The following is a 24,692-nucleotide window of genomic DNA, read 5'->3' on the forward strand; positions in this document are numbered from 1 at the left end:
TGTCAGTTCATAAATATGTGGGTAAACTGGGTAAATGAAAAAGAAGCAAAAAAGGACGATATGGGATGACGACCAACAACTGGCTTGAAAATAATTCTTCCACTTTTGTCAGTTCATTACAGACTACTAAGTGCGTTGCTCCCCTCCGAGAAAACCCCAGGGATGCTCAAAGAACAAATCGAGGGAAACTTGAACACAAGAGGTTTATCACCTCTACTCACTTGTTTTTTCGTCCTTTGAACGTCAAATGCTCATCGGCCTTTTTAAGTGCTTCGACAAGCCTAGGTTAAAAAGGCAGGGGAGAAATTCATGATATAGCATTCCAAGAACCAAACAGACCATTCGTTAAACGATGAAACAGAAAATCTTATGTGCGCCAGTGCTGAGATAAGGTTGATTTGGGGTACGGTCTAGCCGGGCGTTGGAGGAAACTTCACACAAAGATTATAGACTAAGTACACTGGAATGGATAAAATATTTCACTGTCATTTGTTTTTCAATAAATGATACTGCATTGGGCTAAGAACAGCTTCCATAGTTTCAGAACATCAGCTTATCCTGGGCGCCTGCATGGTCCTCGTGCACCCCTCTCTCCCATACAGGCATCTTTTGTGGTTTAATCTCTTGTCGTTTTTGTTCCAGTATAAACAAGGGAATAAATATGTGCTTGGCTTATAGTGCTAAAAACTAGAGCTCTGACTCACGTACAAAAAGGGTGAGTATGGTAGTAACTTTGGTAATAGCGCGTCACTACTTTTTGTTTCAGTACGGTTTGTTATAAGAACTATAACTATGTACATTGATGTTTTCATTCTTTTATACATAAAACATGAGGCCACCAAATGTTCGAGTTTGAATTTTAATGCAAAGTCAGGCATGTGTACCTACACATAACTGTATACATTGCACGCGCACATGCACGGATCCATGAATGCTTTCTTTAGGTCCTTTGTTGTCTTTTTCGATTGGAGTTGGCACGCATTTGGTGATCCTGGAGAGACATCGCCTATCGTCAATATTGACACCAATATTCAAGACCAAATTCACGACTCGCTCTCTGGTTGCATATATTGCCGTCAGTGTTAGTGACCAAATTCACGACTCGTATCTCCGGCCGCACATATTGCCACATTTTTTTTCAGCAAGCCAGTAAGAGAGAAGTTGCTTGGCCACAGATAAAGCAAAGCTACCAAGCCGAATAACGATTTGAAATCAAGCCGAAAATTGTAGGTCATTGCCCGCCTAGCTTGCTGGAGAAAAATCGCGGCAATAAAAATTATTTGCGACCAGAGATGCAAGTGTAAATTTGGTCGCAACTATTGGTGGCAATATTCGCGACTAGAAAGCGAGTCGTAAATTTGGTCGTAAATATTGACGTCAATATTGACGATTGACGACGTCCTATCAGGGCTATCATACACACACCCTCTTTTGGCCCAATAAAGAAGACACCACTGCACTCAATTATCAAAGTCTTTCTCTTGAGCAATAGAAACTTACATTTCTTCAATGATCTTGGTGGTCTTGTGTTGGTATGCTCGGCGATGGAGACTCATTCGTGTGTGGAACATGTCATATAAATTTTCCACCTCCTGGTTATTGAGGAAAACGAAAACCAAAATTAGTGTCATTAACTGCCACATTATTGATGTACTTCCATGACAGATTCCGGGGTGAACGAGAGCCCCCCAGCCCATAGAAGGAACCAGAAATCTAGAAATTAAAAGATTCATTTCTTTTTTCAAAAAACAACTAAGGGCAAGAGGCAATTGACAAGCAATGTTTTATTTCAGTTCTTTTCCTTCCAATGCTCATAAAACCCCCCAAAATTTAGCCTCAGTACGATAAATGCCATAAAACATTACAAGAAAAATCTCAAAACTATTTGCCCCCCCTCCTCCCGCCCCTCCCCCTCAAAAAGGCTACTTCTGGATCCACCTTGGATGTATTCCAATTCGATGTACTTTAATTTTTTTGCATTTAGTTCCTCGGTAGAAAGATGATCTATGTTACCTTATTTCAAAATAAAATGCAATTTCATGAAGTTCATCAAATACCTTCTCATACGGTTTCAGCTTACATACCCAATACACAATCCATCCAGGAAATTTTATTTTAGAGTGTTTCCATTTTTTTCCGGAAGTTTACAATAAACTCTTAAAATGGATCGAAAATCCAAAAAAAAAATTCCTTACAGACTTGTAGCTGTATAACGGGGGCATGAGGAAATTCTTAAATTAAGACTGTGGACTTAAGGCCTTCGAAGTTGTGTTTCGTTGAAAGCGTGCCTTTACGATGGTACTTCATCAATGCAGCCTACGTTCTCGTACAATTCATAGAGTGGCTTGGGAAAAATCAATTACATGGGATCAGATTCGATTAGAATTATGTAGTTACCGCTGTATACCTAATTAGTTGGTATTTGTGATTTTTAGCAGGTTTTAGGGGAAGAAAGTGCGAACATAAATTATTTTTGTACTGCAATATTATTCTATTTTATCTCTGCAAGAAAAAAATACATTATTCTGTCGCAGACGGTTTGGGGGAAGGTTGCGATATTTGTACTGTTAATCACACCTGCACCTGCTGGCCAACTCCACGCCAATAAACCTGAATGACCATTGAGGAAAGAGGGAAATGACTTAGCTAATGCGGGTAACCTCTCCCAGGAAGATGGATTATATACATGTACATCGGAATACAATACCTACACGGCCTACACTTATCTTTCAATTTCTTTTCAATTTTTGTGGGTTAACCAATTACATTTTTAATTATTCCCACAAAACAAAATCACCCCCAAAAAGTGATCTTTCCGAAGTCTGATTGCAGCCATTTTTCAAGTGGCAACCCTCCACTTTCTCGGGCACATAGGACCATTTTTCAACCGTAAAATTTAGCCCTTCTGCTCTCATATGAAAGCTCAAAGACCCAGGGAGTTGATCCCAGCAACGATTTACACAATCTCATCATTTGGGGGGCCAAACAATCTCCTTTTTCAAAAGATACTGTGGGGGCACTTTCAATGCTTATGAGCTGGCCAGAAATTCTCACTTGAATTAGTGGTCTGCACCCACAAGGACATGTACATGTGAAACGATCAAGGGTCAAAGTTAAAAATACCACTGCGCAATCGTGGCAAAACAAACGACGGGCGACGCACGGCGCACGACGGCTACAGCCGTCTTTGGCGCTCCCGTCGTGGGAAAGTGACAGCAGCTGAGCCAGCTCTTAGAGGCCACCGCAGACAGGGCAACAGCTCCGGTCGACAGGTCGCAGTGCAACGCGGCGATAGCTGGCCAATCCACAGTGGAGTTTTCGGAGGTGACACGCCCAGGTCTCGCAGTTCCAGCCGCGGCGGGATCAAGCCGGGTTTCTGCTGTTGAACCTACGATAACAAGTATGGCCCCTGCTGCTGTCAGTGATAGTCGGTCAGTGGACCTTTCAGTGGATAGCAACCTCACCTAGTGGACGTTAATAGTAGTAGTATTGCCAGTACTAGCAATCGATCTTTGCCGGTGTAGGCACAAGTACAGGGCTCAACCCAAGTACATGTACTTATGTCAGTACTTTTTCAAGTATAGTGTTGGAGCCAATGTTTTGAATGTTAGCGGTTTAGTCGTCCCGACTGGTACGAATACTGCCGTCCCTTATTCTAAGTACATTGTGCGTCGTTCCTTTCGGCAGTTCAGTTAACCATGTCTGCATGTCCTGATGTATGGTGGGCAAAGACGGACATTAAGCCTGCGTTTAGGCTCCTTCCCGTCGAGCCATCTGATTACGAATGGTTGGGTTTTCAATTTCAAGATAAGTGTTATTACAATAGGTGCCTAAAGATGGGCTGTTCTATTTCATGCTCGCTATTTGAAACCTTCAGCACATCTTTGGAATGCCACGCGAAGCACGTTCTAGGAACACAGTGCATCACGCGTTACTTGGAGGATTTTGCATTCCTAGGTCTTTTTAGCAATATGTAATCCTTACGAATACTTTTCAAGGGCTTTGAGCCAAGCTGGGGGTACCTGGGGGTAGCGACCGAAAAGACAGAAGGCCCAAGTCGGGTAATTACTTATCTGGGTTTGGAAATTGGCACACATCGAGACGCGAGATGCGCGTGCCAGATTCAAAAGTCCGTGTCTTGAGGGAGAAGATTCAATCTCTGCTGGGGCGGAGAAGTTATCGCTCAAGGAAATTCAGTCCATAGTCGGTTCACTAAATTTTGTGTGTCGGGCTGTCGCCCCAGGCCAAGCCTTTATGCGGCCCTTGATCTGGTTAGCCTGCGGCTTTAAAAAAACATCATAAAGTCCGCCTTTCTCCCGGTGCAAAGCTTGACTTACTCATGTGGATGGAATCCCTGGAACATTTCAATGGACTTTCCCCCTTTTGTGATCAGGGCTTGCTTGTGGAATTCCATATCTGCCGTCGTGCGTCGCCCATCGCCCGTCGGGCGTCGCCCGTCGTACATCGTCCGTCGTGCGTCGCCCGTCATGCGTCGCCCGTGGTTTTTTTTTTTTTTTGTCATGATTGCGCAGTGGTATTTTTAACTTTGACCCTTGATCGTTTCACACGTACATGTCCTTGTTCGATCGATCCACCCTGCCTGACTCTCATTCTAGCAATAGAACTAGAAGATGTACATGGATTCGTTTTTGCAGTTGCGCCAAACTCCAATTGAAAGAAGAAATAATGTCCTGACATCGGCTAAGTAACGTGTATATGAAATAACACCATTTTGGTTACATAAATAAATCAACAAAATAGACTTTTGTTACGGTAGATTGTTTTTCTCGATAACTTAGTTACTCTAGACGTAACTTCAATTTACTCGTTAACAGCCAGACTTTAGGTCTATAGCCTATGTGATATTTCTGTCTGTCCCTGCACGATATCCCACAGAACGTAATGTAAATAACAGATTATTTACAATGTTTGATGCCCAATAGTTTCCATAAGAGACGAACTGATTCAACATTATTTTAAGGGCGGGTATACCTATGATGAAATCTGCTGTATACTCCAAATTAGACATGATTTTATTTGCAGGTTGGCTCACAGAAGTCTTTTAAACAGTAACGTTAGTTGTTAGCCCCATAAATAATGCTGCTGTGCTGGACAACCTGTTCTCATTGGTCTATCCACCATGGCATACACATCCACTAAAACCAACACGTCATATTTTCTGAAACTTGAACCAAGTGGTAATTGCCCCTTAACAATACATTTAATAAACAGTTCATTATCCACAGCACGTCTAGTATTTCTGGATTTCAAGGTGAAATTGAGAGGACAAGATAGAATATCTGTATCGGTTGGCAGATTTCTTCCTGGAATTTGATGAAAACAAGTCGAACATTTTTACAGTATGCAAATTAGAATAACACTGTGGATAAGTTGGCCGGAACAATTTTTGCTGAAAATGTTTTTCCCCAAAAAACACTTGGTTGAATTCTCAGAGAGGCGAAATTTTCTTGTCAAGGGGCAGGGGTAGTCTAGCATTATTGGAATTAATTCTGTGACTAGTATATGCTATGCAGGTGGGATTTGTACTTGCCTTATTCGGAAAAGATCTTTAGAAGTGAATAGAATCATCACATTGTCATTTGTTAAACAACGGCTTTTGCATGTCCTATGCAACCCATTTGATTGGCGACGCACGACGGCCGACGGGCGACGCACGACGCACGACGAGCGACGCACGACGGGCGACGGGCGACGGCAGATATGGAATTCCATACTTGCTCGATAGTGATGCATTAGAGTTATTTACAGATGCCACGGGTAGTATTGGTTTTGGAGGTTATTTTAGTGGCCAATGGTTTCAAAGCAGGTGGTCCTCAGAGCTGTTGGGGCTTTCGCCTTCAATTGCATACTGCGAAATTTATCCTTTAGTGATCGCTGTGCATTGCTGGGCCCCTATGTGGCGTCGCGTTTGGCAGAAATTCGCTGGGAGCGACGGGCAGGGCCTCTTTTCATACTTAAGGAACAACTTAATTAGTTTTCAAGGTTTTCAGTTTTTAGCATGTTAATATTTTTTGTTTTAATGTTAAGGAATACAAACCAAGCAGCATCTTATTCTGGTGGGGCTTATTCCAACCGCAAGTGCAAACCACGGAAAAACCACGGACGTACATAATAACCTGGACTTGCAGCCCCTTTGTATGAAAAAGAAGCCAACCAGCGGCCATTTTACCGAACCGAGTACAAATACCTTGGTTGGCTCCCTTCTACTGACGTCAGGAAGAACAAAGGCGGGCATTGCCAGGAAAAGTTCGTATTCGGCTCGGTAAAATGGCCACGAGTGGATTCAATGATCTGTATGAGCTGATTAAGGGCATTGCGAGTCCAGATTTTAGTATGCACGTCCGTGGGAAAAACACGGCGTTTTTTTCTTCAAGTTTACTCTTACTTCATTTGCATAGCAGTTTAAGTCACATGGTAGATTGAAAATCTGTGACTTGCAGCTACTTGTACCAGTGGGGGCTAGTTTATTCTTCGGTAATTTGCATAGTAGTTTAAGCCACGTGACAGATTGAAACACTGTCACTAGCACCTACTTGTTCAGGTGGGGCTAGTTTCCAACCGTAACGGTGGATAGGTGCCAAGGATGCCAAGCGTTTCAAGTTTTGGGCAAGCGTGCCCTCTTTATTTTATGGCAAAGGTGCCAAACTTGTGTGCTTCAAATTAAAGAAAAAGAAATAAAAGGGCGGCTCGAACAACCATGCCCAAGAAACAGAAAATTCTGGTAGTTATGCATTGTCAATGTGTCGTCGGAAGTGGCAAACCGTCTTGGAGTGTGTGCACTTATAAAACCACCTTTCCTGATTGGCCCTCAAAGTGTACACTTCAAAGCCTGTTTTATCGCAAGAAAAGTCACTCTTAAAATGTCAAACTGGAAAAATTGCGGCCTGATTTCTAATTTACATTTTCACATTTAATTCTATCGCTGTTGTATTTGTACCATTGAAGGTTAATTTAACATGTGACTCAGATATTGTCTGTTACAATGGCCGTTAAATAAATGTAACTCGGATGTGTGGTTTCTTTGCTTGTGTTATAAAAATATTAAAAATAATAAGTAATAGAGCGCAAATTCCATAAGTATGTTCAAATGCTCTTACCAAATGAATAAACAAAAGTTACATTATATAAGTAAAATTAAATAAAAAGACTAATAAAACACTTATACCTTACACAATACGAGAACAAAAAAAAAAAAAACCAGCCCAGGGTGCAGCTACTTTCCAAAGTCAGCTCTGAATCAATATGCTTTCACTTGAATCTTAAAATGTATCAGTGATGAAATCTGACAGATCATCTCTGGAGAAGAATTCCACAAAAAGGGAGCTGCCATACCGCAAAAACCGTGGTTTAAAATAAACACCTTTGGGTGTTATCAGATGACAACACCATAGCATCGCTGGACAGTGGTGTTACTTTGTACACCGCACTGAAAAGTGTTAAAAGTAACATCAAATAACACCAAAAATTTAACACCACTGTTGGTGTAGTACCCTGGTGTGGAACCCAGTTTTTGCAGTGCACACAGAAAGCTCGTTGTCCAAAAATACTCATTGCCCTTCCTTTGGAATAATCTAATTACATGATGTTATTTGATCTCAATTAATATTTCGAATTTTCTTTGATATTAAATAAATCACTGAGATAGTGTGGTGCCATACCACGAAGAGCCTTAAATGTCAGAAGTAATATTTTGAATTGTATCCTGAAAGAAACCGTTGATCAATGTAACTGATGTAATATGGGTGTAATCCATCTAAACATCATGAACATGTTGGGGAGCTGCATTCTGAACGCTTTGTAATTTTTAGTGAGCTGTTGATAAGGTAAACCGTGAAACAAGCTGTTGCAGTAATGCATCTGACTACAGTTAAAAGCACGGATTAAAACAGTTAAATTATTAGTAGTCAAGTATTTGCGTATTTACCTAATATTGTGACTATTAAGAAATCCTGTTGAGACAGTACATGTACATTATGTATGCTTAGTCATGGATTACATGTACGTGGAGTTAAACATTACACCTAAATTACGTTCACATGAAGATGCACATACGTTTTTACGGGTTTTTACCTTTGTATGTAAAAAAAAATACATCTTGAAAATAGTTCGCGGTACCCGCTGCTTCATTTGACTCGGACCGGCCAGCCGACCCCGGTAAGCTCGGTGGTCGAGTTGTTAAGACATCTGCACTAGTAAGCAGGAGGTTGTGGGTTCGAGTCCCACCCGAGTAAGCTTATGAGTTTTTTTTCGCAAGCTCTCGGACAAGCACTGAGCATACAGTGCTTATTAATATACGTTGGGTAAGGGCAAAACCTGTTATATATAATTAACATCTCCCCAACGCTGAAATACATCTTGAAAAAAATCTTGAAAATTGTTCATGCATGTGAAAAGCTTTCTACAACTCTAGTTATTCTCATCAATGAGTTTATCATAAGCAAAATTGCGACGTAGGTCGTTGTGCGTCTAGTTTGCTTATGAATTGTTTCTAGACAGTTTGAATTTGGCTTTGCCGATGGCTTACGTAACCAACTTCTGGAATTAAAAACGAAACTGATCTGACGTGAACTTAAGGAAAACAGACTGCAAGCCCTGCTCAACTTTTCTGTTATTACTCTTGTTAATGTATATCATACATGTTGTGTGAATCATTTCATTAAAAGAATTACAGTAAAATTGTGTGAGGTATAATTTATGGGTCCTGTATTGAATTCCTGGTTTGTCTGTTAGGATCGGAACGCTAACCGTTTGACGAACTTTCCTAACAGACTATAGTGCACAAACACCGTCCCATGGTCATTTGATACAGGTGTGGCATTCACGAAGGCTCAACAGCTTGTAACATGAATGCGATAACTGAATGAAGTTCAAAATTCATTCGGGACTCAGGTGTAACAATGCATAAGGAAGGTCGAAGGCACAAACAAACGTTTCTGCTCACGTGGATGCACAACAAAATGTTGTGGGATGAAAATGTAATGTCAGGATATCAATATTAAGACCTCTCTACATTCACGACAAGGGGGTGCTCGGGATAGACTGATAAAGTGACGAAACCTGTCTGTTTGCTTTAGCTGTCAACAGGAGATGTGCAATATAAAAGTGACCAGCTGGCAAGCGAGCGTGTTATTTCCAGCCATCGCCAAGTTAACTGAAGTAGCATCATTCACAGAGTAATGAACTAACCTTATCCCTGGCACATATCCGTTTCTTGCCATCCACCTTGATGACCCTGGAGCACTCCATGAAGCGATGACAGTCAAAGCTGCTGGAGATGCCCAGGTTGTGGCAGTCTCGCAGGAGGTAGTCCCACTTGTCCACGTCGATGCCATTACGCTTATTGGCCACGATATCGTACAAGAAGTGCTTTCCCTTATCGCGTCCTTTCCAGTCCTCCTGCTATGAAAATCGTACCCTAAACCAACTGCACCAACTATGCTCATGTTGAAACTATAGTGGCGTATCCCGTGGGGGGGGGCAACCCCCCGACATCATGCTAGCTGAATTCGCCGTTGGTTGAAACCCTTAAGTTTTAATGCATACAACAAACTTAGCCAAGGTAGTGTAATATAAAGGTAAATCAATATACAACAGATGAGCATTTCTTTATGAAGGGAAAAGCCGAAGACATATTGATAAAATCGGGTCATAAGTAAACGCAATCATCCTTGGAAATGTTTAGAACGTTTGTAAGGTCTGTTGAACATGTATTGCACCTGTCAAATTCTGTGAATTTGTTTTATTCTGGATAAATCAAAAGACTCTTCTCTAAAAAGGACTCAAGATGAAGCATGCACCACATTAGTGTATTTCTGAGAGTGTGGTGGAATCTGTTCATTGAAATTTGTGATTAAGGTCTGAAACGGAATGAATATTCTCAAATGTTTTACTATAATGAGAAGCTATTGTGTGATCTCTGACTTAAACACGATTTCAAACGTGATCAACACCGCGGGGTGGAGCAAACGAGGAAGGAGGCCATCAGAAAGTGTGTATTTCATATTGTACATGGTTCTGGTGGTCTCAAAGGTAGCTTTTTTGGAAATTGGCAAATTTATTTAGTTCATAAAGTAAACACAAGATCAGCTTCATGCAGTTTGCACTCAGTTTGGACATGTTTGGCACAGCATTGTAGTTTTAATTTTTTGGGGGGGAAGTATGCAATATTCATTAGAACCCCAATGGGATACAACAATCTTACATACATATATTAACTGAGCCTGCGGACAGGGTCAGGGTTTAATACATGTCGAGTTTAAAAAAAGGACTCAAACATTTTTTTTTATGAGCATAGTGCATTTTTAATAAACAGGTTCTTAAATCTACTGCATATTGTGATACGGTACTTCCGTTTGCTGAAGCGACATGGCTTGATGGGGACTTGATGATTAGTGCAACATGCACATGCCCACTATTTGGTCGCAACTGCACAATGTTTACACTTATTCATTGGGAGCTGTTTAGGCATGCTATTATCTCAACACAGTTTTTGCAAACCAGCTGTTTTAAAACTAATTTGGAAAGGAAACATTGCAAGAGAATGGGATAGTAAAGCCTGAAATTGCAATCAGACAAACGGGAAATTTTCCGGTCACTTAAATTAATTTTTTTTTTCTGACCAAAAGATTTAGTCAAAATGTTTGAAGGACGTTTGAACACCTAACGTGCTGAAAATCAATAAACATGCCAAGTTGAGTGTCAACTTCTTTATAGAATATATGCGAATCTAATCAAGGCAAATCTCAATTAAATCATAAATGTCTGAGATATCGTAATTTTCCATTATGTCGTCCATCTACTTCCATTGAAATGACATAAATACTTGCTTGCTGCAGGCGAAAAAGACTTTCTGTCAAAGTCAGTGTATGTTCTTCCCCAGGATGTTGTAGATGAATAACTTGCTCTCCAGTATTGTAAATTGGTTTCGGTTTTCTTTCAAGCTCCTGTTTGAAAGTTCAACTGCATTTTTTTTAGATCCCCTGAGAGAGAGAGAAATCTCCTCTCTGTCGCTGATGTAGACTCGTGTACACTTAAACACTAAGATGTTTTCATGACCTACTGGGCACGTGACTACACATCAAGAGCGCGCTCACTGAATCTTAAACGGGGGACACTGTTTTGATTAAAAGACGACGTTCTTAATTGTAGCCTGATGGAACAGGCTTTAATTAACGCATAGTTTACTCAATTTTACATTAGGTGGTACACAAAAAGTTCCTAGCGGTTCATCAGGGTGCCTATGCGGTGTGGAGAACATATAATTTGAAATGTGTTATGCATGCAGGAACCAGTTATGGGGAATAAGAAAATAGCATTACATGCTTTCTTACCTCTGGTGGATCAATCAATTCCTTAATGAATGTGATGTCCCTATCTGTCAAACGATATTTCTTAAAGTCGCCCTTCAGATCATTGGAATCGATCAGATGACCAAACATCTCCAGTGAAGCCTTCTCATGCTTTTCGTGTGGGAGAAGGATTACAGTACACCATTACTTACTCTGACAAAAACAGACACCATATATCTACCACTGTATTTCACTTAAAACAAGATGCCACGAGATAATAACACATGCATATGTAAGATCGAAACACAAAGAAAGCATTCCGCTCAAGTTATGAGGATTATGGATTCGTGCCTTGAAATGGTTGAACATGCATCCATGTACAAGTACCTTTCACACAGTATCACAGTTTGGCATCAGTGTCCTGAACTAATCCTTGACAACTACTTTTGATGTAAAAAAAATTAAGGGTGTCAAATGTCAGACGTAAGTTCTTTTTAACACTGTTCCATTTCTGGCAGGAAATATGATCTCTCATCTCTTTAACAAATAGGGGCTTACTCGATCAAACAAGAATTTGGCCTTTAGTTCTCATAGACTGTTCTCATAGATTTAGTAACCCAGACAAATCCGAGTATCAGACATTCACTTAACCCTCAGTAAGGAACGCTAGCCATACCAGCTACAGCATCGTTATTGGGTCTTTGTTCTGAACATTGAATAGAACAATACTGTATTTCTACAACCATTGGAGGCTTTGTGATTTTATATTCAGTATGCTCCTAAATATTGATTGCAAGGTCATCTGACGCCTCCGTGACCAATAGATAGGCTGTCTAAAGTCAAATTCGGGTATATGGTTTTCGATCCCTAACCAGAGAAATATTTATACTGCAAAGTGCAACTTAGTTTCGTGTGTGGTGAGGTGTGTAACCACCTCCCCCTCCCCCGGAAGAAAAAAAACACCAAGGTTCACGTGTGTGGGTAAATAAAAAAATCGGACGTACATTTCAGTGAGACTTTTCCCTTTCTTTCATGTTAGTTCAAATTTGAATTTAGATTTTCAAGCATCACTCATAGAAGTGTAATTCTTGAAAAACGGTGTGAGCAGGCTGCTCCTGCGAAGATCAGTTCAAATGAACAGTATCGGCGTACAAGACACCAGTCTTCTTTTGAGCTATAGTGTAATTCGACCACTAGAATTAGACGCCGTCACTGCGGTGGCACAACGCTAGTGGTAAGGTGCTAAGCGTGCGTTACATGCCTCTTGGACCAACAGGTTGTCGTAATTTGCCTATTGCACGCGCGCGTCAAGCTGAAGAACGTGCGTGTGATTGCGGTGCCACCGCAGGTATGCAGTCTAATCGGATTAGTCTATAGACATAGAAAAACCAATAATAGTAAGTGGTTGCTAATAGACCACTTGAAGTGTACAGAAGATGTGAATCACAGCAATTTTATGATGCTTTTTTCTGGATATATTGAACAAGATGTTTTTTCGGTTTCAGAAAATAAACCTCATCCAAATCAGGCCCATTAAAATTAATACACATTAAAATACCATTCTTAGTTTTGAAAAAAATATACCGATTGCACAGTGAGATATTATTTTACTTGGTAAAACAAAAAAAAAATACTGGGTTTTTGGAATCTCTTTTTATTTTTATTATTTGCGACGTGTAATTTCAGACGAAGCTTTTATATCATTTTCAGTTGTGTTTCATGTTATATGTTCTTCTTTGGACCATTTTAAAATTTTGACAATTTTGTTAAATAGTTTTCATAATTGCCTTGATCCAGAAATAGTTATTACAAAAGTACTGTTGGAATGAAATCCTTTCCAAAATGTTAGCTATATTCTCATTTTGTAATACAAAGAGAGGGTCTTTCCAAATTTCATTATTTTAACACCGTGTACTGGTAAATGTGGCTCGTATTGAACATTAACTTTCTGGTAACTGCGTGCAGGTAACACAAAATTCACATAATCTGGAAATGACCAAAACTCATATCTTCTGGCTACCGTCATGAAAATATAGGGCAGGATATTTGTAGTTTTTTTTTATGAATATAAATTCAAGTTCCATTTAGCTATTCTTTTTGATTCGTACCAACAGACTATGCTAAAATAGCACGCTGTCTCAATTCAACAAATCTGCCCCGATCTTCCCCATCTAACAGTCATTATTTTAATTCTGTGGAGATTTCTGGGATTCGACGATATTTTGGTGTATTTTCGTCTAGGGATATAAAATCTACTTACCTTCCATTCTTTTCCTAGAACTTTGGGAATGAACATGGTGTCAAACAGGTGGGAGAATGGGCCGTGACCTAGGACATAATCAAAAGATTCAAAAGAAGAAAATAAAATGGCGGGCGCGGATACGGGGTCAACCCCCAGCTATGATATCCCCTCATAGCAAAAATAATAACAAAGATAATAAATGGGGAAAAGAATAGAAAATAACTAGGGTAGGTGCACTAATACCACTGCTGTAACAATGTCATGGCATGCACAGGTACAATGTTTCATCATTTATTTGGGGGGGGGGGCGGCGGGGGTATTCAACATTTATTTCAACATTGCCCCCAAAAAGACACACATGTAGTACATTGTATTTAGATTAAAAATGCATTTAAACAATTAAATTATTACGCGGGACAAATAATATTAACACTTGAGCACAAAAACATTTAGTTAAGTGGGTGAACTGGGTGACTGACAAGGACAAGGACTCTACAAACATTAGATGTACAGGAATGAGACAAGATTTAACCGTGGCTGAATCCATCTATCTGATGGGAACATTGTATTATAATTGAACGGCATCACAAAGTTTCCAAATTTATATATTAAAACCCTAACTCCCGAGGGTGGGTAAATCATATTAAAATTGGAAGATTCAGGGCTGTTAGGGTTAGAGTTTTGGGATAAGCTTCTAGCATTAATATGTAACAGTTTCATATTATTTTGGCTGAAATCTTTCAGAAAGTCGTTTTGGTCAAAATAAACAAATTGGATATCCAAACATTCAACAGTTAAGTCTGGATCTATGTCAGGATTCACAATCCGTAGAATGATCCCCTAAGGTTCATAAAGTAAAGGGACTAAATACAGTAAATGTAAATTTACTCACATGACATGAAACGATAAACCATGTTTTGTCTCATTCCTGTACATAAACACAACACAACAACCAAGTGAGACAACATAGATAAATGTTAGAATACATTAATGCTATGATGAGGTGCGCTGCCGATAAGTGATCAGCCCTCTCCCCGATCTGATAGGAACGGAACGGGCCGTCGCAAATCTTGTAGTGTATCAACGCTTGAACTGACCATGGTAGGCGAAGTCGACTTTTAATTCCTTGAAAATTCCTTCCGCTGGGATCCGATATTGGGGGTGACATTATCAGTTATAAAGATCTTGCTGTTCTTGTATGGGTTCTGTTTCAGAGATTTTGCCGAGTTTTTCAAAATATATTAGCGATCACCGTGCTGAAGGAGCCTGCAGTGAAAGGGCCGAGAACGGCGGAGGCCGGCTTCTGTCGTGCCTGGACTCGTACTGGGTACTTGACCCGTTCTATGTGCGCGGTCTATCTCGATGTCCTCTGCCCCATCGAGTTTCATGTGGTTAGTGAGAAAATTCCGAACGAAATCCTCATAGGACTGACCATCCTCAGAAGATTCTGGGATTCCCTGGAGGATGACACTATTTTGACGACTACAATTTTGAAGATCATCGATCTTGTTTTCCACGCTCCGGATAGTGCCCAGGTTGTACTGGGTCTTTTTGCAGACCTGTTTGATGGCGGCATCGTGCTGGTCTTGGACGAAAATCACTGACTTCTTCAAGTCGTTGACATCTGTCGAGTTCTGAGACACCTGCTACTGTAATTCTTGGAAGCTACATTCCAGAGATGTCTACCTTAATTCTAGTTTGCTGATCGATGCCAGGATCTTATCAAGCATAGCATGTATTGTCGACAGCTCAGCACTTTACGAAAAGGGGTGATACCGGCACATCTTGTTCATCAGTGACGTTCTGAGTTGGGCCCTCTCTGTCTTTCTTGTTACGGGGGTTATTCGTCGTTTTCGTTCGCTGATTGTCGCTCATGGTTGTAATAGAGCATCAGGTGTACGCTAGGATGTGAATATCGGTTCTATGGCGGAGTTTTGATAATTGTTCTTGAATTTTCGGGGAAGAGCGAAATCGGCGCGTCACACCTCCATGCTCTTACGCTTGTCCCAAAGTTTAGTTCAATGAGATTTATTTTTAAAAAATCTGAGGCTTAGCCCCCCCGCTGGAAAAACGTCTGAATCCGCCAATGAATAGGGGGTCAAAAGTATAGCAATAATCCGAGACTACGTGCAAAACTAATTATAGAAACAGGTAGATGATTAGGCACCTGAATTCAGGCTCACACATTGACAACTGCGAGCCTGTTTGTTTCACGCTGATCTGGATCGCGATCAGTGATTCAACAATGTTTCACTGACACCAGCACCCATGTAATGGATATAGAGCGAACCAGCTTTTGGATAACTGATCGAGATCCTATCTATATCGGTGTGAAACAAACAGGCCATAATATGAATCCATAGTGTGGGGATATTCTCTTTACACTACATAATACATGTCAACATACTACAGTTCATGAAAAGATATGCATTAAGAGCGTATCCACGAGAGGACAAGCAGAATGTGATCGGATGGGGGTCAACAGATTTGGCTGAAATTTGGTGTCAATGGGAGTCACAGGTAGTCTTGACGTTGTGCAAAACTTTAGGTCAATCCAACCTCAGCTTCAGGGCAAATGGCCCAATTAAGTAAAATATGTGTGATTTTGATGATTTTGGGGCTACAAAAGTTTAAATGCTTTCTGTTTAACAATGGAAAGCAGCAGAACATTGAAATTTGCAGGGCTTAGAGATTGTGTCCTGTCCCTAAATTTGCTTCATAGTTTTACCTATCTATGAGTAGCTATGGGGTCATTAGTGCAGGTTTTTGAGCAATGACACTTTGATGAAGGCCCTTATCATGGTCTTTTAGACGCATCAATAAAATGTTTGTCCGCAGTTTTCAGAATGGACTTACAGGAGCCTTGTTTCAGCCTCATTTGTATTTTAGCCTTCTATCAGTTAAAACCGGTACCAATTGTGATTGTGATTCCCATTTTCCACTGCAGTCTCGATGCATTGCAAAGAAAGAAAACCTGTGTTAACCTGAAATAAACCATTTTGTCTGCCCTTAAATGCTGTATAACTATCCAAGCTTCCTAATAACAGAAACTGAGCTAGCTTCTCAGTCTTTCTGATTGGTGTGGTAGACAGGTAGCCTATCCGTATCAGCGCAAGCTTTAAGGCATAAAGTTGTTAAGCCATTGTTGTGGTTGTCAACACATTGTTAAGGCCCTTGCTGCAAAGCATGGTCTGTTTAAGACTTAGGCCGTTAGAAACAAAAAGTACACAACTACTTTATTTCAATTGAGACAATAATGCAAAGGTGACAATATTCTATTTTATCAATACAAGATAAAATGCATTATTCTGGGCAGGCAAACGTTTGTTGTCAATCTCTCGCTCGATCAGCTGTTTGTTGCCATGGTGAAGGAAACATTAGGGCTGAAGTAAAGACACCCGGTAACCGGCACTCCTTGCTGGCAGGAGGCCAAGGTGATTCATAATCATAGCGATATGTAACTTCATTTTGCACAGGCGGAAATTGTTATACAATTGTCCCAATTAAGGGACCGCGCCAAAACAGTTTGCGCGCACAGGCCACTTCGGCACTGACTTCCGAAGCCGCTACGTCAAAAATAAATCTTGCGAAACGAAAAACTCGTTTATTCCCGTCGTTTTGTTTTTTGCCGGCGTTTCACCGTTTTGGGAAATATCTATTGGGAGCAACTCCTGGACACTTCAGGATCCATCGACTGTTTTGTGTAGTTTAAGTTGGAATTTTCTTTGGTCCATCAAACAACCCTGTGAACGAAAGCGGGTTGCCGGTCACGGGAATTTCAAGCCAGCACCCCTCAGGCAATTAAGGATGCCGCGCCCGAAACGGCAGCAGAAGAGGCAGGCCCGCCAGTCACCTCCACCGTATGCCCGAGGACGTCGCCGGGACCTCAAGGTGCACAGGCCTCAGTTTCGACGGGCACCGGGGCTGCTACGGAGAGCACCGCGGGGGACAGCGCAGCCGGTCCGGTCAACATCGCACCACTCATCACTGCATGCAGTCGGCCTGCCGGGGAGCGACACACTCCGGCCATAGCACATCCAGCGCCCGCCCAAGCGGTGGATGTCCCGGCGGGCAGTTTCAGCGGGGATCCAGCTGCGCCCGGCGGAGGCCCGTCAAGTGGTGAGTCCATCCAAGGAGTTGCTCGTAGTCTGCAGCCTCAGCAGCAGGACTCTGTAGTTAACAATATAGCTAATCCTAGCATAGGCGTAGGCCTAGGTCTGAATTCGGCTGTTTGCAACGGGGTCAGTAATGTTGTCAGTAGGCCGGGCATTACCGATTCGGCCGGTAGGGATGTAATGCTCGCTAACACAGTTACACCGGCAATTCAAACCATCCTCCCAAATGAAACTAATGACATGGCCCTAGGCTTCAATCAGATCGCTCAAGCGGGGGAACCTTTCCCACTTTCGGCTTATTCCGGCATGGGTAGGCCTGCACCCCTACACTCCCTCGGAAATGATTCTGCCATTGATGTCCATGTTCCTCCAGCCATAAAAGAAAAAAATTGGAACGGGCAATATGTAGAATTGGCATCGTTGTATCGCGATAATGCCACCAGGGTTCTGGCCGCTTCAGACACCAGTTCCAAATTGACCGTTGCGGTGGAGCGAGGCGAAGTGGTGTTCCGGCCGGTGACGCCTACCCCACGCAAACTTGATTCGTTTGATAAGTGGACAAGCGCATTTCATGTGTTCATGGCAATTTACGCAACGCGCCATCCTGCCCGTTTCCTTGAGTTGCTGAAATATCCTGAAGTTGTTCGGACAGCAGCTGTCCAATTTCCAGGGCTTGGTTGGCGTAATTACGATGAGCAATTCAGATTACGCATGGAAAAAAAATCCATCGCGCTCGTGGGCAACAATGGATATGGAGCTTTGGGTGACAGTTGCGGCGGCAGGAAGTTTCCTGCCCGTGGCAAATTCCCCCGCAACGGTAGCTCGAAACCAAGCGGCGCAAAAACCCGTCTGCTTTGCGTTCAATTCCCCCCACGGCTGTCGGTGGAACTCCTGCCGTTACGCGCACAGTTGCAGTCGCTGTGGTAAGCTAGGGCACAGCGCGTCTTCGTGTTTGGTGAGCGTGGGACTCGGGCCCACGCCTCGCGGTAACACGGCACGGCAATCCTCCGTCCCTGCCGGTGCAACGTACACGCGCTACACGAAGTATCCGTCTGCCGCGCCGAACATGCAACAGACACCGCGGCCGACTACCAGTGGTTCAGCGGCCAGTTCGAGTGCAAACGTTACTCAACAGTCAGTTGGTCAACGAGGGGATAAGCAAACCCATTTTTGGGCTCCCAACGCCCATTAAATTAGACGTGTTAAAGCAGTGGTTAACACATTATCCTGACAAGTCGGCAGCTGAAACGCTTAGTCATGGTTTTTCACATGGGTTTTCACTTTGTTTTCAAGGTCCTAGGGAGAAAAAAGATTCCAATTGCCTGAAGTCGGCAGCAGATAGGCCTGAGGTGGTTCATAAAAAGCTGCAGAGCGAAATCGCGTTAGGCAGGGTGGCAGGACCATTTAGTCATCGGCCCTTTCCAAATCTTGTGTTCGCCCATCGGGCTGGTCCCTAAGCAACAACCTGGCGCTTTTCGTCTTATCCAGCACTTGTCATTCCCTTCAGGTGGCTCTGTTAATGACTTTATAAATAAAGACGAGTGTAAAGTCCATTACACGCCGTTCGATGTAGCTGTTGATTTAGTTATGTCTGTGAGTCCCAACGCTTGGTTGGCAAAAACGGACATAAAATCGGCTTTTCGGCTGCCGTGAATAGATGGGCGCGCTCCCTCAGCCGTCGCAAGGGCGTGTCAGTGCTACATCATCCGCAGTTTAAATGGTCCGAATTCTCATTGTACAGATATGATGGGGTTCACCTGTCCCATACGGGTAACATGCACTTTCGGTCGAATCTTCGGGATTGCATTTGCGCTGCCTTTAATTGAGTGTAATTGAGTTTATCCCACTCAAAGGGTTCATAGCGATGGTCCTCTTTACTGTTGTTATTATAATTAAATTCTAGGGGCGTTAATAGGGAGATGCACTTGCCTGTCGTTCCGGTGGGGCGCGTTTGGCGCGTGTGGCAGAAATTTGCCGGAAGCGACGGGAAGTGCCTCGATTTTGGCTAACATGATAATCAAATTATATTAGTAAATAGGTTTCAATTAAACTTTGAATTTTGATGTTTACAGTTAATACTTGCTGTTTAAGCTTAGGAACCCTACGCCAAGCACCCTCTTGTTCAGGTGGGGCTTCGTCCAACCGTATTTTCAAACGGTGGAAAAAACGGCGTGCTTTGCAAATCTTTTGTTGATTGTTCCAGACATGACATTCGACAAATTATAAGCATTTTGTGACTAACACCCTCTCGTTCTGGTGGGGCTGGCGTTTAACTTTGATAAATATTCCTATAGTCTAAAGGCGAATGGTTGGCAAGCCTGCCAAGGATTCGGGCCCGTGGATGCCAAGCTTGGCAGATTGGGGCAAGCCTGCCCGTTTAAGCTGATTTTGCCAAACTTTTTAGTGTCAAAGACAAATAAACCAGTGGCTTGGAATAACGTGCCAAAAATTCAGACCTTAGTCTCAGTGGCTATTTTGTTTGTTGTCTCAGAATGATCATTTCTTTATAATATTTCAATTTATTGTGAAATAAAATTTAATACTATACAACAGATATTGAAAGCATTTGAGGTAACTGCGACTTGTAAAAAAAAGAAATGTTTCTTTGTAACTGACATACGGATTCATGTCATTTGAAAGTTTTTCAAAAAATAAAAGTAGTAGATACTATTCCTCATCCATCAACACCCTAAAAAACTAAAAACTCAAAACAAAAGCCCAATTATTTTAAAACCACAAAAATGGAAAACCTGAAATCTTCAATAAGTTCATTAGGATAAAACCTTTTCAACCACGACACGACCAGGCCTTATTTAGGAAACAGGTTGGGAATGATTATTTTGGGAATGACACATTATTATTCATAAATCAATGCAATCAATGCAATTAAGCCATATTGCCTCTTAGCTCATACTGCTTCTGTACAGTGTACTTGAGAAGCTGTCTCTCAACCGATTCCACAGCATTATCCAAAGCCTAGTCCTTGCATGGTAGTGTCCCTGATTTGTGTAAGAGAGTAAGGCCTGAAAATAACTGTCCATCAGTTGGTGGCTATCCATCCTTGATAAGGAAGGTGATAAGGAACTGGAGCTCTGAATTCTTTGGTTGTGGAGTGGGAGCCCAAGAAGAATCCAGGGCCCCTAAATCCTGTGTAACATTTTCGTCAGTTGATGAAGACTGAGAATGTAAGCTGGAAAATGAGAAAATAGATAAATCCTGTGAGATAATACAACATACAGAAGGTTGTGACATAAACAGAGGGGGCAGTGGACCACACCCAATCACAACCCTGAGGGCAGAATGGCAATTAGGCATTTGTATGGAGAACGTTGCAGGGTGGGCTGCCTCTGTTGAATAAAATAATGGGCCGCTGGGCTGGATAAATTTACTGTTGAAAAAAAAAACTTTTTCCTCCATTCCCCTAAAATATCAAAAGTTTGCCTCAGACATTTCATTATAATTACTAAGCAGTGGTTGACTGGGCTAGTTTTAATTGAAACCCATGCCGTCTACAACTGCCCTCCCCCTTACCCCAAGTGAGATTTCAAAAATGATAAAATGGATTGCTCCGCCTACAGCCCCCCCCCCCATCTTGGTAAACAAATAAGAGGTTTGCATACAATTTATCATCTGTCTATGATAACATGAGATGCAAGATGTCAGGGTTTAGTTCACTGTAGTTACCAATACTTCAGGAATGGGATGCACTCGCCATTAACTGTGAAAACATTTGATAATGTGGCAACATTAGGGACCTGGCGACTACAAGGTCATAATATCTTACTTTGCAGGCTTGATCAGGGAAGAGTTCCATACATGGACATCCTGTGCACAAGCCCAGGGCACTTGCCTAAAAATTCAAGTGTTTTCGAAGTAAATGCTTTAGTATTACCTATTACTAAAAGTGACTTTAAGGACGTTATCACTTCTGGTGGCTAGTAAACCACAAGGGAAAATTAATGAGGTGTGGATATGGAACTCTTACCCTTGATCAATGGCACATACAAATATAGTTAGGGAAATATTTGCTCAATTGCACGTTACAGGCGTGTATCATAAATCAGGCCTATTTTCTTACCTTAGTGACCTCGGATCAATGGATCAACATGCTCCATCTTGCAAACACTTCTTGACTGGTTGTTTTGTTTACACTACGAACATTACGGAATAATCTGCCTTTCCTTTCATGGAGTAGATGACGACATTTCCATTCAACACTCACATCAGGTGCCTAGACTTTCCGCATTTGCAGATGGCTTCGTATATTTGTGGTACACTGACGAAGACGCACTGTATGCTTCTTGCGGATATGACTAGTAGGAGCCATGAACCTACCAAACACTGCATTCGATAGTTTTGCATGCAGTTCCCATCAACTTTAAATTGCATTACGAGCCACGAACCTTCAATCCGCACTGGCAAGTTATGTGATAACGCCCTCTTTTGATACTGGGTACAGGTGGTTGTGTCTGTAGTGCAACCTGAGTGGGCGGCAACCTGACTGTACACTCCTCCAACACCTATTTACACCAAAGGTTTTATGTGAGGCCAGCAAAAAGTTTTTTTTTGATAGGTTATAACAACAATGTACTCCAAAATGTGAATTAAAAGGAAGCAATTGCCTTCAGAACAGTCAGAATTTGCGTGATCTCAATTTGAAGACTGTTTTCATTTTTGTTGACCATTATAAACAAAGGCGGGACGAGCTGACAAATATTTTATTTTTTGTTATTGTAGATGCATATCTAAACCATATTTTAGCCAGGTTTTGTTACCGTCAGCCCTGCACTAATTAAGTTATAGTCTGACACGTTAATGGCTCTTTTTCTCCGAAGGGCTGATACATGTTTTTCTAATGCCTCGATATCTGAAGTGAATTATTGCACATCCACAATTTTTATTTCATCGCATAGAGGATAAAAAGCTCTTTCTTTTGACGTATAATTTGATAATAAGCTATAAAATTTAAGGGTACAAATGAGGCTGTAATTATACGCTAAATATGCCTTTAAATAACTCCCCAGAACTGTACCCATTTTGCTGAAAAAAATACCGGCGCCCAATACTGGGCCACTGTAGTATTATAGATCAAGTTACTCCACCGGGTAATATCGTGCCGGTTGGGGATCAAATAGTCAAGATTTGAACTCAAAGTGCTGACCTCCCCCACTTTTTCAAATTTTTAAGATTTTGCATGGCCGTCTCGTGAACTAACAATTAATTACGATGTTTAGATTCAATCTCAGTTGTGACAGCTCTTTAATTTTGATTCACTTTTTACGAATGAGAATTTTATATTGTCTTCCCAATGTTTACACATTCTATAAAATTAGAGCTAGAGCCAGAGCTATTAATGGTGGTCTAAGACCTTTACATTCTCTTTTTATCCCTTCTTTAATTTACCATTTGGGGGGGGCGTGTCGCCTCTTGCTCCCCCATCCCTACAGTTGCCCCCTTACACCATTGCCCCATTCATGACGTGTGACAGAAGCAGAATAGTAGCAAGTACGTTTTTTATATTGCAAAAGATTGGGAGCTGTGGAGGGAATAGTTTTCATTAGGATACACACGCATAGTTAACTCGTCCATCTGCAGTAACAGTGTAATGCAGGGTTTACATCAAGCCTCCAAGTGCCGTGACACCACTGGAAAAATACTACACACATAACACCGGTATACACACACGGTACAGATTAATGCCGTGTACTTTGCAGGCAAACAAAATTGACAGCAATCATTTACAAGCTTGAGGTGGATGAAGTAGGCACACCTCATACTCCAATTAAACTGTGTGTAGCAGGCAACTGCAGATACGGTTTCAAGTAATTGAATATTAATTTATTTGAAAATAAAAAGTCCCACAACGCAAAGATGGGCAAATTAAATGAAGAACCCAATTTTTATTCGGGGAATGGGGGCCTCAAAATCTAAATGTGACAGCTTTAGGCTTGGCATCAATAGGACTCGGTTGTACTAAATTGCACATTTTCAGTTTTAGAAATAATGACGCTCAAGTAAAAAGTACCTGGTTGCCTTGAAATAAAAATGCACTGGGGATCATGTGACTTGACTTGAAAATGTGAGTCGAACTTCATGTACATGTGATTTCCTTAACAAATCATTTAGGCCACGATTTCTCCATTCTCAGTGCCTAAAAAAGGCTCTTATAAATAAAGTTACATAGTGTTACCTAGGTCATGGCAAAGACCAGCTATCTGAACACACAGGACATCCTTCTCACAGATACCAAGCTTTGGCTGTTGCGTCTGCAGTGTCCGACAGTATTTTCCAGCCAGGTGATACACTCTGATGGGAAAATCCAAAGGGGTGGGTGGAGAAAACTTGATTGGTTTAATACTGTGCATACAATTAGGCGCGGGCAAAAGTAAAACATACTTGAAACAGACGTACTATTTCAGTTTGTCGCACCCAGCCCATTCTTGATTCTTCATCCAACTTCATTAATTTTGGGGAGCCAACAGTTCTCCAACAGATGGCTTTATTGGCATTGCCATATTCAGATTTCGAAGGAAGGGGGAAGGCAATTGGACATTTTTCTCGAACAAGTGCCCAAAGTTTGTTTGTGTGTGTAAAAAATTCCCTAGAAGGCGGCTAAAGTATCAGTTTCACCCAATTCGGACTGGACTATTCAGGACTATTTTTCATTGTATTTTATGGTGTCAATTTCTCTTCATTTGTTCTGCTGTTCTGACATCAGTTCTGGATACGATATGACACGAAAAACACATAAACTTGACAAAAAAAGGGAACATATTTCTACAGGTTGCATAATACCTCCTTTTTTCCTTTCACGTTTGGATTTCAGTTTTGGGATGACCTCTGACTCTCAAAGAAACGGCTAATCTCATGAAAATGCTCCGTCTGACTTTTGCGAATTCGGTATCAAATGTTATGCAAGACTTCAAAGCAAAAGCTATAAAGGTACAACATGATATTTTCATCTGCTTGATCGAGAGTAGTTGCAATATTTCAAAAGGGGATTTCAAATTGATCCCGGTCTATAGA

At 41.5% G+C, this 24,692-nt stretch overlaps 1 pseudogene across 1 annotated transcript in view; it reads right to left on the bottom strand.

Moving 5' to 3' along the window:
- The window catches only part of LOC110975635 (deoxynucleoside triphosphate triphosphohydrolase SAMHD1-like), a 99,520-nt pseudogene that overhangs the window by 14,506 nt on the left and 60,322 nt on the right, over window positions 1–24,692 (bottom strand). Inside the window, exons 7-12 of the transcript XR_015425586.1 lie at window positions 23,857–23,972; window positions 13,570–13,637; window positions 11,352–11,480; window positions 9,208–9,471; window positions 1,501–1,592; window positions 222–281 (exon numbers count right to left, since the gene is read on the bottom strand). The product of XR_015425586.1 is annotated as a deoxynucleoside triphosphate triphosphohydrolase SAMHD1-like (transcript). The remainder of the gene's footprint in view (window positions 1–221; window positions 282–1,500; window positions 1,593–9,207; window positions 9,472–11,351; window positions 11,481–13,569; window positions 13,638–23,856; window positions 23,973–24,692) is intronic.

Source organism: Acanthaster planci, linkage group LG06 (assembly GCF_054643075.1).
Source record: "Acanthaster planci isolate LZ-2023a linkage group LG06, COTS_SCS, whole genome shotgun sequence".
Lineage (NCBI taxonomy): Eukaryota > Metazoa > Echinodermata > Asteroidea > Valvatida > Acanthasteridae > Acanthaster > Acanthaster planci.